At 36.6% G+C, this 5,309-nt stretch overlaps 1 long non-coding RNA gene across 1 annotated transcript; it reads right to left on the bottom strand.

Annotated features, from left to right (window-relative positions):
* Nucleotides 1-1,170: 1,170 nt before the first annotated feature.
* On the bottom strand, nucleotides 1,171-4,793 carry LOC131734988 (uncharacterized). Its single transcript, XR_009327221.1, has 3 exons — nucleotides 4,007-4,793; nucleotides 2,964-3,092; nucleotides 1,171-1,982 (listed from the first exon to the last, which is right to left on the bottom strand). It is a non-coding gene; the product is annotated as an uncharacterized LOC131734988 (long non-coding RNA).
* Between the last annotated feature and the right edge of the window lie 516 nt (nucleotides 4,794-5,309).

The raw sequence follows: 5,309 nt of genomic DNA, 5'->3' as shown, positions 1-5,309 counted from the left end.
TAAAATGTGGAAAAGTCCAAGGGGGGTGAATACTTTTGAGTGTCACTGTGTGTGTATATATATATATATATATATATATGTATATATATATATATATATATATATATATATATATATATATATATATATATATATATATATATATATAATGATAAGTCAGTCCGTCCTATAACCTCCAGATGTCCACATGACCAAATACAAATTCCCCATAAACTGATCTAAAGAATAAATAAGTTATTAACACATTAACTATTGGCTAATGAGTAATTATAGCTATAGAAATTGAGGCAATCAAGGCTTTTGGTTTTAGAAAAAGAAAAAAAACATGACTGTGCCAGATTACAAAATGTACATCAGTACCCATTTGCAGTCATGCACTGTGACGACAATATATTTTTCATAATCTGCCATTTATCTTTAGAACATTATAGAAAGGCTTTAGTAGACAGACATTTGAAATTACTGAAAAAAGAGATCTTAAAGTTGCAACCCTTAGCATATAGATGAATCATTTCCCTGATGTTAAAAACCAAATTGCAACCAGAGATATATTTTTTTAAAATATTGCTCGAGCAGGAATATGTATTTTAAAGATCCTCAAGGAGGCTAGTAATCCAAGATTCAGGGCCACACTGTAAATGGCACTGCCTATATCTTGAAGAAATACTTAAATAAAAATATTATAATAGAAATCCCAAATCCAAGAAAGAAGATAACCACTCTAATTTTTTTAAGCCTTTAAGAAATTGGATTTAAAGCTTGATTAGTCATTAGCCTTTTCTGTGTGTTAATTCATCATGTCAAAATTGGTAATGTTTAATTATTGTTAATTACACATATTAGGTGTACTCCACTGACATTGTGTGGTTGTAGGACTAATTTACAGGTCAGAAAACCTTTAAAAGATTGCATGAAATTCTCAAGGACTTATTCAAGTGTTAAAGCTTTGTGAACACAACAAAACAGCTGTCAAAAGCATTCTGTCTTAAAAAGACATAAATCCATTAAAATGAACACCCTCCCACCAACCCACATCCTTCACACACATGCATATACACAAACACACACAAGAAGAATACCAATTTCAAAAGATACCAAAATAAACTCAAGAACAAAGTGATTTTTATTTTTGTTCTTTATTAAAATGTCTTCATCTAGACAATGTGGGGAAGCTATAAAAAAAGGCCAACAAGATGCTCGGATATATTGTGATAAGTGTTGAATTTAAATCAAGGGAAGTAATGTTAAAACTTTACAATGCATTAGTAAGACCTCATCTAGAATATTGTGTTCAGTTCTGGTCACCTCGTTACAAAAAGGATATTGCTGCTCAAGAAAGAGTGCAAAGAAGAGCGACCAGAATTATCCTGGGTTTAAAAGGCATGTCGTATGCAGACAGGCTAAAAGAATTGAATCTATTCAGTCTCGAACAAAGAAGACTACGCGGTGATCTGATTCAAGCATTCAAAATGCTAAAAGGTATTGACAATGTCGACCCAGGGGACTTTTTCGACAAGGACCAGGAGTCACAAATGGAGATTAGATAAAGGGGCATTCAGAACAGAAAATAGGAGGCACTTTTCTACACAGAGAATTGTGAGGGTCTGGAACCCGCTCCCCAGTAATGTTGTTGAAGCCGACACCCTGGGATCCTTCAAGAAGCTGCTTGATGAGATTCTGGGATCAATAAGCTACTAACAACCAAAAGAGCAAGATGGGCCGAATGGCCTCCTCTCGTTTGTAAACTTTCTTATGTTCTTAAAATGTTTGTTTACTTAGGCATGAGCATGCTGTATATGCTATCCTGACACAGATACATGATTTACTAGCGCAGGATTAAAAAAAAAAAAAAAAAAAAAAAGAACAATATTTGGTTATCAGGCCAACATGCATTTGACTGTGATTTTTCTGCACTTCGACTGGCAGGATCACGACGTCACTTGTTGGATCCACCTTCACATTAGGACAGGATCAGCTGTATGCTGGGGAAAGGTGAGAATCCTTTTAATAAAACTTCCCATGTAGTTTGTTTAATGTTTGGTATCACTTATCCTCAAAATGGGCAAAATCTGCTACGATCACAAGATATATGGTGTCTGATTTAGTTGCTTGATAAGGAAGAAATCTAGATGGTGCTATTTTTTCATCAGCGTGTGTCAACATTCTATAGAACCATTGAATAGTAGACCCCTCTATCTGGTAAATAGGGGCATATTAATCAAGCTTGTAAAAACTGAAGCATTTCACTTTTTTTTTTTTTTTTTATAAATTTAGTCGTTGCCAATTATTTTTTATTATTTTCTCCCCAATTTGGAATGGCCAATTATTTTATTATGCTCAGCTCACCGCTACCACCCCAGGGCTGACTCTGGAGGGCGAAGACAAACACACGCTGTCCTCCGAAGCGTAGGCCAATTGAGCGCCGCCCCCTGGGAGCTCCCATCCTCGGTCGGCAAAGGAATAGCCTGGACTCGAACTCGCGATGTCCAGACTATAGGGCACATCCTGCACTGCACGTGGAGTGCCTTTACTGGATGCGCCACTCGGGACCCCCGGCATTTCACTTATTGTTCATTACAATGGATTTTGTATCATCCCGCAACCACGCTGGGTTTCACTGAGGTCATTGTGATAGAGCTGATTGTTTTAATATTTTCAATATTGTTTTTCAAAGTGTGCTAAATCAGTTTTTCCTGTTGCTATGGCCAACGGTTTCATCCTAGGAATCTGAAAAATAGTAATGGCATTTGCAAAGTTGTTTCTATTATCAATAATTGTATTAAGAGTTCCAAAATAATGCAATGTAAACAAAAACTGACAAGTTTAAATATCTTTTAATTGATTTTTAAAAAACAAATTAAAAAAATGGACTAACTGAAGGTGACATGTTTTCTGATTGATTTGGTAATGAAGTGCCACATAACACTGCAGTCTAGGGAATGGCTACAGGAAAGATAACTTACTGTTACAGGAGCCTCCTTTTTAGCTGATATTACAGATAGGCAGCCCAGACAAGGTCTTGGACGTCTCTTTGGGTTGGCTTCGAATTGTCTCTTTTCTCTGATCGGAATGTCTGGAGGGGAGGTGGCCTTCTGGTAAGATAGCAATAAGATTTAAAAAATGACATCTCTGTAAAAATTAAAAAAGGCAGTACCCCACCATCAAGTATAATTTTACACTAAAATATTTTGTCTTATTAACTTTAATTAACACCAACGATATTCATCCACAAATTAGTTCATTGTGTAAACATATCCCAGGGTTTCTACTGCGCATCTCCTTCTACCTTCCTTAGCTCCACACATTCCCACAATCCCCTTCTGCTACTGCACACTCTGAAAAGAGATCCCACTGGATGAGATTGTTTATTACATCTTTAAAGGGAGCGTATAAAACCAATGAACTACTCCATTGCATGTTAAACTTATTTTCGATCAACCAATGAGTTAGAAATAAGTGTGCATGACATGGCCAGTGACTGTGACTTATTCGTGCTGCAAATGATTTGATGTTACACCACCACTCTCTTACTTCAGACAAACACCACAACCCCTAGTCCTTTACACATTTACACATTTTTTATAAACAAAACACAAAACATCCATATAAGATGGATATGTGTAAAAGATCTGAATCATTGATATGTCCAGAGGGTGAAACAATGTGGCAGGAAAATGGTTCATTTTTATGGGACAGCACTGGTAATGGAACCTAAGTTAAAAAAAATAAAAATAAAATCAGGAAGATAAGCTGTGTACCAAACATAGACAATAACTCAAAAGTGAATTAAGTTTCCGATTGTATACCTGGCTATACACAGTTACTACTGATATAAAGACATTTTGGCTCATCTAACCTAGGTCTATGGCATATCCTGAAAACAGATTATTACAAAAATATGATTTCAAACAGCATACAAATGTAAGGGGACAGAGAAAAATAATAATTTGAATCTATCTGTCTCTCTAATGCGGGTTCGTAAACATCACATTGTAATTCTAATTACCTTTTCTTGTCCCTTGTCAAATCTACCCCATACTGTGCTGGCTTGGCTGCCTCCAGCATCTTCACCATCTCCGTCCAGCAAGGATACAACACCAGGAGAAGCAGGTCTTTTTTTACAAATCTGAAAAAAATACATTTGTATTTTAGATGTAATTTCTTGTCACGGGACATTATGTAAATGCTATTATCCATGGTGCTTACGACAAACATTTACACTTGGGTCTCTTTGAGAAAGACATTACTAAATCTCAACAAAGAATTTGCCATGCTTACAATTTGCCTATGCTTATGTATACATATACATCTCCTGCCACGTAAACTCTAAACGATGAACATGACATATCAACAGTATGTACAGGATAGAATAAGAATTAGCAATGAAATGTTTAATCACAGTCTGATGAGGGATTATCCAGATGTATGTAAAACTGTGTGACATTCACAATCTTGTATATTATCATTAATGTATACTCTATAATGTTGATGCTAAGTTTCCTGTCAATTGGATAAACAGTTTGTAACAAATTGTGTGTGTGTGTGTACAGCCACCTCCACTTCATCCCCTTCGCAATGGATTTCATCCCCAGCTGGGGATAACAGAGCTGGTATAAAATTCCAACTGTAGTCTCCCTTGGAGCACCAGACAGTGGCATGAATAAAGAGATTAGAAATTGCCCGCTTAGAGGGTATAAACTATCTCTTTAAAGTTTAAAATTACCAGCTTTTAGTGGTTGGTGTCCAGTCGTCATTTTTTACAGTTTCTTCGTTTCACTTTTCCTTTTGTTCAGTCATCCTGGTGCAATATATATATATATATATATATATATATATATATATATATATATATATATATATATATATATATATATATATATATATTTATATATATAAAATAAAGAGCTAGTTATAACTTTTAAATGAATCTTAACCTCAAAAACACTATCAGGGGGTCCTCGAGTGGCTCACCTGGTAAAAGCGTGGTTGTGTGGTCATACAGCACAGGTTCGCGTCCTGGCTGTGCAAAGTTGTCGGTCTTCGCTGTGAATTCCAAAGGGAGCGTAACATTGGCTCTGGCACTCCCGTGGGTTAGGGAAGCAAAAACAAAAGGGACTGTTTCTCCTCATTGCGCTACAGTGAACCCTGCTGGCCAGGCGCCCTGTGAGCTCAAAAGCGGACACCTGCAGGGCTGGCCTTTGTCCTCCAGAGGTCAGTAGCTCGCTGACATCCGCTCTCGAGTTCCTGGGTGTAAAAGAGGATAATAGTTTGGTTGTGGGATCGGAGGACGCCCACTGAACCTTTGGATC

Source organism: Acipenser ruthenus, unplaced genomic scaffold, assembly GCF_902713425.1.
Source record: "Acipenser ruthenus unplaced genomic scaffold, fAciRut3.2 maternal haplotype, whole genome shotgun sequence".
NCBI lineage: Eukaryota > Metazoa > Chordata > Actinopteri > Acipenseriformes > Acipenseridae > Acipenser > Acipenser ruthenus.
This window is presented reverse-complemented; position numbering and strand designations above follow the sequence as displayed.